General features: G+C 40.3%; 1 protein-coding gene across 5 annotated transcripts in view; it reads left to right on the top strand.

Moving 5' to 3' along the window:
- The window catches only part of SGK3 (serum/glucocorticoid regulated kinase family member 3), a 142,657-nt gene that overhangs the window by 55,846 nt on the left and 72,104 nt on the right, over positions 1-14,707 (top strand). The window contains exon 1 of one of the 5 annotated variants that reach the window (XM_047842616.1): positions 3,515-3,641. The exons of 3 other annotated variants lie outside the window; for them this stretch is intronic. The gene's annotated coding sequence lies outside the window, so the exon portion shown is untranslated. Of the gene's footprint in view, positions 1-3,514; positions 3,642-3,794; positions 3,914-14,707 lie in introns of those variants that run through there. One more of the 5 variants, XM_047842620.1, reaches the window with a different exon arrangement.

Raw genomic sequence — 14,707 nt, forward strand, 5'->3', positions numbered from 1 at the left:
ATGCTGAGACGGTTTGTTCTTTTCTTGACCTTGGGTGCAGGTATGCACTGATCAGCACTATTGAATTATCAAGGAAGACCCTCCGCAGATCTCTGGGATTCTCTATGTTGTTATCTTATCTCCCATATCTGAGTTGTGAACTCTAGCTGTCTTGTTTTTCTTGGACTTAGAGCTCCTGCAGTTCCTCTTTTATTGCCATGGCCTGTAAGTCCTCTGAAGATAATAAGCTGGGGAAAATCTTGTTCATTTTCCATCTCTGAGGCATCATTCTCCTTCATTGCCTAATATCCAGTATCTTGAAAACTGTTGTTTTATATATTTTGTCTAGCTCCTTTTTGTTGTTGTTGTTGTTGGTGGTGGTGGTCAGGTGGGAGAGTAAATATGGTCCTTGTTACCATATCTTGGCTGGATTCAGAAGTTCCCCAAGGCTCTAATCTTCATAGTCACTTCACATTTTGAGAAGAGGAAGAGAAACATTCCGAGAGTCTATAACCAGTTGCCTCTGGTACAACCAGTCTGTAAAATGAAGTGTGACTGTTGTTTAATCTGCCTACTTAATACTTATTAAACACCCAAAATATTATAAAGGTTTGTTGTGAATAGTGATTTATAGATTGTTTGGGCCAGACTTCAGAGCTCTGGGGCTTCCTTTAAACATGCCAGTGACATTTTCAAAACACAGGGGCCATTGATAGATTGCAAATCAGTTTTCACTCTTACTGGGTAGTCATTCTGAAAACTTGGTTCTGCTTCTACTTTTGTCATCTGGGTAAGGTTGCAATTAAGGCAAATTTACTCTCTAAAAATATTAGTACTATGTAGGACCCCCTAAAATAGGCAATTTACTGTGATTTCAGGGTTTATTTCTGGGACACTAAATACCTTTCTAGTCCAACTCCAAGCAGTGCAATGTGATTCTTGCTTATCTTATTCTTAAAAATTTATTTGAAATTGAAGGGGAAGCTCCTGCAATCATATTTGCATGGAAAGAAAAGATCAGCATTTTAATTAAAGCAAAGGAAAGAGAGGACTTAAGAAAGCTGAAAATATTCATAGACAAATATATTTTTAAGCACTTACTATGGGTATAGCATTTTTTCCGGCAATGCGGTGACAAAAGAATGTGTTAGCTACTTTTCATCTTTATGTACCTCTGTGAATGTCATAGATTTAGTCTTAAAAACAAGTCTTATTTAATAGTAATTTATCCCCCCACTTTTTAAAAGTAATCTCTATGCCCAAAGTGAGACTTGGAAATCTTGAACTCAAGACCCCAACTAAGATCAAGAGTCACATGCTCTACTGACAGCCAGGCAAGTGCCCCTGTTCCCCCCACCCCCCCCTTTTTTTTTAAGTTTATTTATTTATTTTGAGAGAGAGGGAGAGAATCCAACGCAGGCTCTTCATTGTCAGAGCAGAGCCTGATGGGGGGCTCAAACTTGAAACTGTGAGATCAGGAGCTGAGCTGAAGTTGAATGCTTAACCAACTGAGCCACCCAGTTGCCCCTGTTTTCCCCTTCTTAAAATCAGTCTCATGTAACTGCCCATCAAAACTTTGGTTAACATGAAGTAATTGGTGTTATGTCAGTGTCATATAATTTCAGATAAAAACAGAGAATCTTGGGATGCCTGGCTGGCTCAGTCAAGGGAGCATGTGACTCTTGATCTCAGGATTGTGAGTTTGAGCCCCAGATTGGGTGTAGAGATTACTTAAAACCTAAAAAAAAAAAAAAAAAAAAAAATTAAGTAAAAAACAGAATCTTGCTGGTATAGGTAACTTGAATAGCCTGTATAATTTCTTTCAGGTTTTTTGAGATACTGAAAATAGCTTTTTCTTCTTTAATTTACTGGGACCTAGGGTGATCCAGTAAGTAGCTTACAGTTTAGTTTTGGAGATAAATATTATAAATAACAGAAAAAACAAGGTAGGACTGTTAAGTGCCACATTTGAGCGGCATAGATCCTAAGTGTTATAGGATTTTATTGTATAGAAAGGTACCTGAGCTGAGCTATCACAATCTGGACAGGTAGCTAGGACTGAGAAGTATTCTGAGGTGGGAGGCAGTGGATATAAATGTTCAGTGGCCAGAATGTTGGCTGTATGTTGTGGATATTGTACAGTGAGAGACTCTTCTATCAGAGAGTAGTTGGAGATGAGGTAGGAAAAATAGGTGAGGGTCAGATCTAAGATCTTGAGTTCTTTGAATTTGTACTTTATACAGAGATGGCAGTGAAAATGAGAAGGGTCATTGAAGAGACTCTGTAATGGAGAAAGCCAAGGACCTGGTGACCAAATGTGAGGATTGAGAGGGAAGAGTAGAGGTTTTGAGCTAAGAGTTATTATTATTACAAATAGAAAAGTCAGAAGAGAGAGCTTAAATGAAGTGATGCCAAAGATCCCTGGGGCTTTTTCTAAAAATTCCCAATTTCTCTGTGTGGCTCCTGACTGGATAGCACTTTCCCTATGGTCCTTTGCCCTCAATTGTTGAGCCTGGCAGAATGAAATCAAGTTTGGAAGGGCATTTCCAGGTCATGAAGCCACCTGGCGTAATTTTTCATTTTACAGATAAGCAAATCAAAGGCTTCAGATATTGTGACTTCCCTTAAGACCACACAGCTTGGCTGGTTTCTTGCTACTGTTTTCTGAAATTCCTTCAGCAAATACTGTTGGTGAAGTGAGCCTTGTGTTTCCCCACCATAATTCAATTAGTGTTTGACATGATTCGCAAATAGTTTTTCACCTTCAAAAATCAAATATATTAATAGTTAAAGTATCTCCTTCTTAGTGGTCTGATTTTTTTCCTTTATCCATACATGTAGTAGCAAACTTCGTAGCAGTATACTATGGGCATTAATGCCAAACTCGTTTTGAATGTAATGAGTCTGCTCTCATGAAAAGTGCCTGAGCTGTTTGAGAAGGAATGATTAACATTAATTTAAGTCTGGAGCTATTCTTACTGAGAGTCCTTTCTAGAATTTTTTAAATGAACGAGATGTGGACGGAGATCAGTAAAGGATTTGCTTCCTTTCTTTGCTTCTCTAAACGCTATTCCTTATTCATGCATGGAACCCTAAATTCGCGTGTGACTCCTAACCTGCAGGAGAATGAGATTAGCTCATTAGCTAATGGAGCTGAAAAAGTGAACTCTTCTGCTTTAAGATGTCTCACCCACTACTACACCTCAGCTGGAACCTGGGGAGAGCGCCTTCTCTTTCGCCTCCCAAGCCTCTTTCCTTATCTTAGCCCTTGGCTCTCTCCCTTCCCCCTTCCCTCCGCCTGCATCGCGCACTTCCTTGCTTGGGGTCACGCACCCCAGGCTCCCCCTCCTTTATTTATTTAGGGCCGCGAGGCTGCATCCAGCTTACAGCTGGGCGGCGGTCCACCGCCTCCTAAAGCCCGGGGCGGAGCTGAGTGAGCATTAGCCCCGCCCTCAGTTGTGGGCGGGGCCGGCGGCCGAGACGGTTCCGTTTATTTGTGTGGGCGGGGCCTCCTGCGGGGGGCGGAACTAGGAGGTCGGGCCAAGGCAGGGAGGGTGGCTGGGCCAGCTGGGGGCGAGAGGCGCGGCGCCGAGGCTCGTTGATTGTGGCGCAGCTGTGGTGGCGTTTCCCACTCGCTATGCGTCGGGCGAGGATCTCCGAAGGTAAGTATGGGGAAGGGTCTGGGCGTAGCGAGAGCCAGGTGGAGGTACCCCCGCGGGCGCGTTTGAGTCAGGTGTTGTTTGGAACCGCCCCTGTGCTACTTCCGTGCGTAGTAGGAGCGCGTGGTACGAGTGGGCGGCCTCCTGGCGTGAACCCCCAGAGGGAGAGGCGCAGGTCTGTCTCTAGTTTTGCAGCACTTGTTCACGGCATTAGCTCCAGGACAGAAAGCATTTGCGTTGCTCTACACACCTCCCCAAATCTCGAGAGACCTCAGGTACTGAGGTTTTTGTGTTCTTTAAAATGCGTTTCTAGTTCGTGGTTCACGACTGGAGGAGAAAGTCGATAGTGAACTTGTAGTGTAGCTTTATTTTGACTTCATGTTAGTCAGTTTGCAAGAACTGTAAGAGTGCGACTGCCAATGGGACTGTTATTTAAACAAGAGGCAGCGTATTGTGGAGATTATTGTGGAGTATTTGAAGCTAGAATGCCTGAGTTTGAATCTACCTGTTAATTGTGAAAAGTTGGACAGGTTGCCTAATTCCTTTTTGACTTTGTTTCTGCATACATAAAATGAGGATAATGATAGTTCCGTCCTTATAGGATTGTTATGAGATTAAATCAGTTAATACTTAGTTCCACCTGGCGCATAGCCCACAATAACGTTGGCTGTTTTCTTTATTATGCATTCAGATGGGCTTTAATCTAACAAAGCCGTCAACACCGGAAAACCTTTCCGCAGAGTTGTTGATAGAAATGCTTGCAGATTCCTTTGGAATTTCAAAGGCTGAATCCCACCATAAGGTCTCATTATTTTTCTCATTTACCAGAGATGTGATCATCCACCTGGTTTCAAATCTAATCCACTCTCAAATGATAAAGAAGCCTTAAGAGTCTTGAAGGCTGTTCTTAAACGGGGATGAGAAAAGGCAGCACTTGCAGAGTGTAGCCTCATTTTAAACACCAAGCTCTGGCAGGTTTGTTTAAAAGAAGGTCGTATCCCTTTTACACAGAACTGACAAGTTGTGTTACTTGGGACTGGTGCTTATTTGTACTATTATTGGAAAAGGAGGTAAACCAGAGTACCCAAATATATAAATAAACTAAACATCATAGGAACCATAACTAGCCACCTAGAATCTCAGATCGAAAGGAATGTGAAAAATCACAACAGCTGCCCTTTACAGATAAAGATGAGGCCCCAGGACCCAGAATCAATAAAAGGCATAGCTTAGACTAGAATTCAGCTCTTCTGAACAATAAATTATAAAATCAAAGAATGATACTACTTCTGGTTTCGATAATTATACTATTTTTATTTTTGACAGTTTTATGGTGCTGTGAATGGTTTTCCTCTCTGTAGCATCCTCCTTAGTAGCTTAATTGCATGATTCATAATCATTCTTTAGCACCTTTGATTTAAATCTCAAGTCTCAAAGTTGCTACATCAGTGATTGCTTTGAGAACAAGATGATTGTCTTCCTAAGCTTTGTATAAACATGTTCTAACAGTGCTTTGGTTTTGTTGTTTTAAAATGTAGTCTTTTTCTCCCATGTAGGGAACATAAACAGCCAGTATAAACAAATTGACCTACTAGGTAGTTTGTTATCACTGTGTTTCTGGTGAAGTTTTCTTGATTGGGTAGGATAGAGTCAGGAAGTGGAACACTGAATGCTAGCCCAAGAAAATAGGACTGGGTCACCAAAGAGATATACTGCAATTGCTGCTGACTTCAAAAGCATCATAGGGTGACTGTTTGAAGATACTGGTGTTTACTTGCTGACTCCTCTCAGGCTTCTTGCGTAGTTCACTCCCTTACCTCTAGGTATTTGTTTAGATGTCACACTCTCAGTAAGACCCTCCTAATTAAAATTCCATACAACCCCATTCTTCCTGTAATATATATTTATCTCTTTATTTACTTGTTCATTATCTCTTGTCTGCCATTAGAGGGTAAGTTCCATGAGGGCTGGGGTACTTGCCAGTTGCATTCACTGCTGTGTCTTAGGTCCCTGGAAACAGTGCCTGGCACCAGAACGTGTTAGATGTGTGCATCTGATGCAGACATTTTCAGCTAAGGCTAGTAATTACTTAAGCCAATTCACTGTCATTTTGCCACACTCTCCCCTCCACCCAATTCTAGTTATTTCTAGGAAATAACCTAGGAATAAAACCTTGTTACCTAGGAATAAAACCTTGTTACCTAGGAATAAAACCTTGAGGCAGTGTTAATGCCTCCTTCTACCTGGCATTCCACATGCAAATAGCAATTGACAAATTTGTCCTGTCAATTTTTTGCAAACTTGCCATTCTTATTGTTGCCAAACCCCTCTTTCTTCAAGCCCTCCTCTATTTCATTCCATTTTCTACACCTATAGCCTTTCAGGTTCCCTTTTCAAATGCCTTTACATCTTCATCTAGAGAATTAAATCCAGAGTGAGAAGCCTGGCATTCAGAGTTCTCTTTGTGATCTCAAATGCACTTTTCTAGCCTCTGTTTCCTATATGTAAGAAAAGTGATTTCTAATTTATGCTTGTAAATATGAAAATAAAATAAGGCTTTAATGATAATGCCCTGTAAAAGCACAAAGTGAATGTTGCTTCTTGACTGTTTCTCTTTCTGTTTTTATGGAGTGAGTCTTTCCCTGCAAGGAGGCAGGAATTCAGACAAATGGGACGAATGGCTATTCCCTATTTGTTCTGAGGACTTTGGCTGCCCTTTCTGCTTTGAGTGCCCAGCCTTCAGGTTCTTCCTTCACCACCACCCCAGAAACCTAGATAAGTTCAGTTGGAAGTGGTTTTATTCTTCCTCTGAATTCTAGAAGCTTTTATACATTTTTTTTAAGTTTATTTTATTTTAGAGAGTGTGCATGCACACGTGCGCGCAAGTGGGGAGGGGCAGAGAGAGAGAGAGAGAGAGAGAGAGAGAGAGAGAGAGAATCCTAAGCAGGCCCTGTGCTGTGAGCACAGAGCCTGATGCTGGTCTGTCTCATGAAGCAGGAGATAATGACCTGAGCTGGAATCAAGAATTGATGCTTAACTGACTGAGCCACCCAAGTGCCCCTAGAATCTTTTCATACTTTGAGAGAATTTATCACAGTCTACTTTGAATTGTAATTCTTTGGGCATTTATCTTTTTCTTTTTTGCTACATACAAGCTCCTGGAGGACAAGAATCATACACACACAAATTCTAGTTCCTTTTTTTAAGAAAAAATAAGACACTCACTTCTTTGTTTCTTTAAATAAAGATGAACTTAAAGTTCTATTTTATAGGTCTTTAAATCATTAAATATTGAGCTTCAGTCACTTCTACAGTATGAGTAATTAAGAAAGAAGGCAGGGTGAAATTTAGTACTACATAAAAAGATCCAAATGAAGATAATATCTGGATTCATAAGGGAAGAGCTGTAGGGAGAACAGCATATCCAACACCCACATAGCTGGACAGGCAGAAGTTTAAAAAGATACACAAACTCACTCAGGAAACCATTAGGACAAGACACACTTTATGGAGCAACATCAGCTTTGGATTTTTCTTGTGGGGAATTACTTCTAAGCTTTATTTTGTTTTTGCATCTCTGTGCACAAATAATACTGTCTCCCTGCTTTGTTTTCTGTGCTGGATAAGACTGAACATTTTCTCTTCCTCTTTCTGGTCTGAAAGTAGTTACCTTCTTTCCTTTCATTGTTTAATAAAATGTTCATACTTTTTTCTTATTTTCCTGGTATATGGAGATGACACATGCCAGAAGCTTTTTGTTCTTCAGAGAAAGGTGATATATAACTTGAATTTATCTACTGTTAGAAGCTTTTGGTTTTATTTGATATCAGCATGTGGTTTAGTATATTTTGTTTCATTTTATTACAGACATATCCTTGCACATACTCCAGTTGTGTGAATGCTTTTATTTTACTTGTGACTTTTTCTCCTAAATTAAAACTTGTCTCTCTAAAGTCTACAGACATTTCTGAAATTTAATTTTTTCTCTTATTGCCTCTCAAACCTCAACTGGAGTTTACCCATTGTAGGGCATGCATTAGCCTAACTTACTTTTTTTGTTGATTTTGAGCACTTTTAGGTGTCAACTAAATTTATTTTACCACTCCTAGGATGAAGCTGTGGTTTCTGTTGGTAGGAAAAGAGTTGGTAGGGAAAATATATGTATAAGCCACAATTTTTTAAATGTTAGAACTTTAAGGTAAAATGTTGCTTATGTTTTTACTAATAAATAGCTAATATAAGGTCAGGATTTAAAGGTAATGTGCGACAATTTATTGTTTAAGTGGTACTGTGATTTAAATATTTTTTAATTTTGATTCTAAGTTTTGTCCTTTGGGAAATTTCTTATGTGCTAACCAGTAAAGTTTTACTGTCAGAAAAAGAATCTTGAAACCAAATATTTGCTTTGGAGTAAGGTTTCCTTTATCACACTGTATAAGCATCTGTGTTTATCCTGAGTTTTCCTTATTTTTAAAAAGCCTGGTTAAGGGTGCTTATCAGATAGGACCTTTCATACAAATAGTAAAAGTTGTGGCAGAGCCTAATTACATATCTCTAGCACATGGTTAACACTTTGTGTCTGTTAAATAAATAAATCTATGCTTTTCAGGAGGATTTTGTTAAGATACTGTAGCATATTAGTATATTTAATAATGGAATTGATCTAAGGATGCCTGGGTAGCTCAGTTGGTTAAGCATCCAGTTCTTGATTTCACCTCAGGTCATGATCTCAGTTTGTGTGTTCAGGCCCCGCATTGGGCTCAGTGCTGATGGTGTGGAACCTGCTTGGGATTCTCTCTCTCTCCCTCTCTGTCTGCTTGCTCTCTCTCAAAATACACCTAAACATTTTTTTTTTAAAAAAATGGAATTGATCTAGTAAAGAGGGAGAAATTGATGATTCAGGAGACTGATTTAGGAATGATGATCTGTTGGCTACTTTGAAGATCTCGCACACTTTAGCATATTGGAATTTTTACAAACTCCCTCCACCTGTTTGTTGAAAGAATAAATTAAATGTGTATCAATAAGTGTGTAGCAGTACATAAGTCACAATATCTACACTCTGGTCATAGAGGTTCTCAATAAATAACATGCAGTCTTAGATGATTATAAATGCTAAAATGGCAAGAACCAGGATGATGACAAGATTGCTTTGGGAAAGGAGCACTGTAGTTAGGGTGGTCTTGAAGGCTTGTTGCAGGAAGTGGCATTGGAACAAAGACCTCATTGGGAAGAGGGGACACAGGTACAAGAGATGAGGTGGGAGAGTGCTCTGTGTGTGAGAACTAGGAAGTGGGCTGTTCCTACGGGAGCCTAGTAAGTGGTGGGTTAGGAGGCACTGGTGGGATGCTGCTGAAGAGGTAGGAAAAGGTTAGACCATTCAGGTGCTTATAGGCTGACAGCAATAATTCAGAGTTTGGATTCTAAGAGCCGAGGGAAGCAATGGAAAGGGTTTAAGCAATGGGATGAAATTATCAGGTTTATAGGGATTAAGAAAATGACCCTGCCTACTGCAGGAATGAATAATGGATTGCAGAGGGTTAGAGAAGAAGTGGATATGTCAGGTTGGAGGTTCTCTAAAGATACTATGAAATGCGATATTGATTGTTGTCTTTTTGGGGAGGGGGTGGTAGTTGTTTTGTTTTTGGTTCCTCCTCAGTTCTCCCAATTTCCCCAGCCAAAACAAGGCTTCCTAGGGCCTGCAGTATTTTACCACTGCTAGTTCTGTATAAAATTCCACGTTTGTTTTCTCGTGCCTTATATAATCATCCATCCACCCATCACTCTGCCAGTGATCACAGTTGTCCAGGAATCATCCTTGGAAGTGTTCTGTATTCCCATCTTCTTGGAAGATACATTGGGAATGTGCCTTCCAATGGAAAAGCTTGGGAATCCAGGAAGAGGGCAGGTGTTCTGGCAATGGGGAGCCCAAGACAGTGACTTGAGGAGCCTGAGAAGAGCAGAGCATTGCAGTTGCGCTTAACATCCCTACCCTGTCAGTTCTGGAACCAGTGGAGGGACATGTTATCAGTTGGAGCAAATTTAGGACCTTCTTCCTTATCCTGGCAGCTTTGAGTCTAGTACTGGAGAACAGGACTGTCAGCTGTTACTTTTACCTCATTCAGTCCTTTTTTAAACTATCTGTATTAAATGAGCTAGTTTCAGAGAACCAACAGACTCCTGTAACTTTTGTCAAGGTTTTTGGATACTCCTGTCAAGGTGTTGGTCACAGATTATTTTTCTGTATTGTGTCCCAACATTGAATACTCTACACATATTTTATTTCTAATTCTTTTATCACTTTTTAAAATCACTTTTATCTATCAAGAAACAATAAATAGAAGGTACCTCAAATAAGAAATGTGATAAACTTTGGAAAAACTAGGACTGCTTTGTGATTATAAAGTGAGGGAAAAATCAAATGGGGGTGGAGTGGGAATTAGAGGAAGGATATATTAGGAAGGAAAACAGGAAAAGTTGTAACTGATTCATCATGTTGATATGTGTAGGGAGAATGTTACTATGCATCTTCCATTGGCACATCCTATTAGATTTTTAATCTGTTCTGCAGTGAATTTAATTTATAGATGTGACAAAGATGTGCTTTGTTTCTTTTGGATGTGTTTGGAGCTAGTATTCTGAGAGGCAGAAATAAACAGATACAGATTATGTACTATTACAGTAGGCTTTCTATTAGCAGTAAGAATTTCCTAAGGTCCTTTTAATGTGGTTTAAAATGAAACCCAACTTTCTTGGCCTGTCTTCTCAGGAATAATTCTTGCCCCTACCCCCATGCGATTCCTTTTCATATTCTCTGGGTCAGTCCCCATTTTCCAAACCAATCCCTATGTATATGGATTTTGTTTTGTCTCTTCCTTTGTCAGTTCCCTCCTTTGGAAACCTTGTTTCCAAACACCCACCACCCAGTCCTTGTCCCCCTGCTGGAGGAAATTTGTAGCTCTTCCAGGTCTGATTCCTGCCATTTGAAACGGGATTGTTCTTAATTTCCCTTTATGACTTGGTGTGAATCACTGAACTCCTCTCTACCGTATTAGTTAAGAGTGGTTACTGATACTTATAAATATATCTATCTCATAACTTGGGTAGGGTCTACTAGTCAGTACCAAACAGTATCCGTGATGTGTGAAAGAAACAGGGTTAAGAACTTTTCTGCTTAGGGGTACCTGGGTAGCTCAGTCAGTTAAGCATCCGACTTTGGCTCAGGTCATGATCTCGTGGTTGGTGAGTTTGAGCCCCACATCTGACTTTCTGCTGTCAGCACAGAGCCTGCTTTGGATCATCTGTCTCTCCCCTGCTTGCACACACGTGCACACTTGTGCACGCACTTGCTCTCAAGAATAAACACTTAAAAAACAGAACTTCACTGCTTAAATTTAGAGGTAAAAGCAGAAGAATCTTTGGATTTTCTCTAAAACATTTTTTTGGCTGTCTGAAACAAAGTTGGACAAGATCCAGGACAGTAATTGCATAAAATGGACAAAAAGATGGGCATGATGATGAAGGAAAAAATGCTTTAAAAAAAGCTTAACTAATGTTAACTATACTGGAATTGAAGTAAAAGGCTTATTTTTTTAAAAAAAAGCCTGTCTATTTTAAGTAGTATTTGTCAACAAAATCTTATGATGTTCAATGAATTTGGACAGTTTTCTATCATGGTGTTTCATCCATATTTCTACTTTTTACAGCCCCCCCCCCAAATGAAATCTATTCATGCTTAAAAAAAGAAACAACCTTCCCTTTCTCTTCAAAAAACCATATCTTGTGATAGCATCCTTTCTTGTGTCATCCTTACTTCATAATTTAGCCCACGATTGTCTTTGTGATGGGGCCAATACTCAGAACCTGCTCAGTACCACACTGGTAGTTATTGACGTTCTGGTGTTTTAAGAAGATGGGCCACTCCTGACACAGTGCTCCACAAACCTGACCCCTCCTGGTGGCAGAATCAGAAAACTGCTTTTCCTATGCCAAGGCTTTCTTTCTGTAACCTGAGAGCTGAGGGACACTTGGTATTTTCCTCTCTTCAACCCGTATCTCCAAAGGTAATTTAGAAGAAGGGAATGCCTGCAATAGTACTATAAGAAATTGAGAGTGTGTGCACACCAGGCTCTGAGGTCAGAGCTATGTTCACCTTACAGTGCTGCCATCCAGAGTTGTGTGAGGATGTGGACCTCAGAGCCTAGGTTCCTTCATCTGTAAAATGGAGATGAAGATACTTGCCTCATGGGCTTCTTTGAGGAGAACGTGATGGGTTAGATGTGAGCACTTAAAATAGTGCCTGGCATTAGTACTCAGTATATACTAGTGTCTTCACCTCCACATTATTGATATCTTGGGCTAGATAACTTTTGTCCTGTGCATTGTAGGATGTTTAGCATCATCCTTGACGTGTAGCCACTAGCAACCCCCCAAGTTGTGACAACCGAGGATATCCCCAGACATTGCCCGGTCTCCCCCTGAGGAGAACCACTATATAAGTATAATAATTTACTAGCTGTTAGATTACCTTTGCAAAACACTGTCCCTCTTAAAGTCTGGCTGGTCCCCAAAAGTTCTTTTCTCATCTGATCACTTCTTTTTGTCATGTTGGACTTGTCTGAGTTTGTCATGTTGGGCTTGTCATCACTGGATGAAGATTAAGATTAGTTCTTCCATTCTGGGTTAGTATCTGAATTTAGGCTCATTAGAACCGCATGATCTAGCCTTAGGCCAGCCAGCTGCCCTTGGGAACCAATCTACAAGACTTTATTGTGACTCTGCAGCAGAGTGAAGGCAGATTCTTTTCCTATTCTTCTTTTGAAAAGCTTAACATACATTATCTATGAACCTCCCCCCAAATTCCAAGTTTTATTCCCACATGAACAGCATAGCTTTTTGTTCTGTTCTTTTTAGTTGTGGGGGTTCTTATATCAGTCATCTTCTCATTTTGCTTTATTTGCCTGCCTGGCCATAAGATGATTTTGCAGAATTTTAATTGCTTCAGTTTCACAGAATAGACATAGATTTAATGTAAAGTAATAGCAGGGTTGCCTTTTCATAGTTTCATTCCTGACCTCTTAAGAATAAGTTTATGAACCTTCTTCATTGATCTCCAGAGGACTCTTTAGAGCATATATGTGTTAGATAGAGGTAGTGTGGTATAATTGGTAAAAGTCCTGAAGTTCAAATCCTGGCTCCACCACCTGGGGCAGGTTACCTCCTCCCTTTATGCTTTGGTTTCTCCTTGATTTTCCTGTCAGTAAAGCTTTTGTGAGCTGACTTGTAATAAGCTTAGCCACTGAATATTAAATATTGTGAGGTTACTAGATTGATTTAGCTTGAAGGGAAGGAACACCTTACTTAAGGTGAGGCAGTGTGGTATAGCAAACAAGTATATACAGGTTTTGGAGGTAGTCAAATTTGGACTTGAATCCTAGCCCATTAACTCGATAGTAGCTTGGGCTAGTGATTTCTTTCTTCTTGTTGTTATATGTGGAGGGAGGGGCAGGGAAGTGATTTAATCTCATTTTTTTCTTCACAGCAGCATTTTCATTTCCCAGTATATGATTTTAGCTCCCTTTTTCCAGAGAAAATTGAGGCAGACAAGGGTGATTTCTTTCAAACTTCTACTCCCATACCTGCCTGGCTTTATTTTTAGTTAGGCTGAGAATATATGGCAGTCTGCATCTGTGTCCCTTGTCTGTGCTTGCATGGTGTACCAGGCATACATGTAACATCACTTTATCACCCTTAGCCAACTATTGAAATTTTTATATTGCTTATCATTCTTTCCCATGAGGTAAGTTCTTTGCAGGTAGGATTTTCTCTTTGTCTTTTTATTACTTAATGCATAATGAGTGCTTAATAAGTGTCTGTTGAACAAAGGAATAAAAACTTATTTTAAACAAATTGCTGTGTATTAGATCCAATTTATTGACTACTACACAGAGCTAGGTCTTTTACACTTATCTCGAATTCTTAAAACAACCGTATGAAGTAGCTGTTGCTAACCTCATTTTCTAGATTGGGAAACTAGGGCTCAGATAATTTAATCTTGTCCAAGGACTTGAGATAGAGAATTACAGCATTTCATCCACATAAGAGTTGTAGTCACAGGAGAGAAGATCATCTCTCAGGAGTTTTTGGCCTTAGAGAGAGGAACACAGTAGCTATCAAACTGCAGTCTGCTCAGGAGGGAGCAAGATGAGCAAATACATGTCATTATCCCCCTTTGCCTACTCCATACCTTGCCAGTGCCTCTCTGGATGAAGTCAACCACCGCTAGAAGCAAAGGGAGCCTATAAGGTACAGGCTATAGAGGTCTTTGTCCTGGAGCATGGAGCGCGGTGGAGATGGGTCTGAAAAGACAAATCAAGAATAACCAGCAGAGTCCTCCCTTTCTGTCCCTTAGTAGTCCCTCTTATACTTTGGGCATAAAACTCTTTTTCCTGACTCAGGGGAAACACAAAGTCCTGTCACTCACTGCATCCAGTTCATTCATACTCCCACCTAAACCACTGCTAGTGTTCATAGAAGGGAGCAGAGAAGAAAACTAAAATAAAACAAAAGTACTATAGTCTCTGCATCTGTAGCTAGTTTTTTGGCTCAAGTTGGTAGCTAGTATATCTCCTACCCTCTTGCAACATGTTAGCTGGTCATAGTTGTTTACTGGTAGGGCACCCCAAACCTTCATTCCCACAGGATCCAAGTCTATAGTAGTGTCATTTAAAAAAAAATTTTTTTTAATGTTTATTCACTTTTGAGAGAGTGCTAGAGTGCATGAGTGGGTGAGGGGCAGAGAGAGGGAGACACAGAACTTGAATCAGGCTCCAGGCTCTGAGCTCTCAGCCACAGAGCCCAGTGCGGGGCTCAAACCCACGAACCATGGATCATAACCTGAGCCAAAGTCGGATGCTCAACTGAGTGAGCCACCCAGGCGCCCCTGTAGTAGTGTCATCTTTATTGAGTTGCCAACAGTTTCCCATTGACTAGTACTGTTGGACATGGCCCACTGAATCTCCTCAATTCAGATGTCATTCTCCTCCCCACACTATAATGGCATCCAAGTT

This window comes from Prionailurus viverrinus, chromosome F2 (assembly GCF_022837055.1).
Source record: "Prionailurus viverrinus isolate Anna chromosome F2, UM_Priviv_1.0, whole genome shotgun sequence".
NCBI lineage: Eukaryota > Metazoa > Chordata > Mammalia > Carnivora > Felidae > Prionailurus > Prionailurus viverrinus.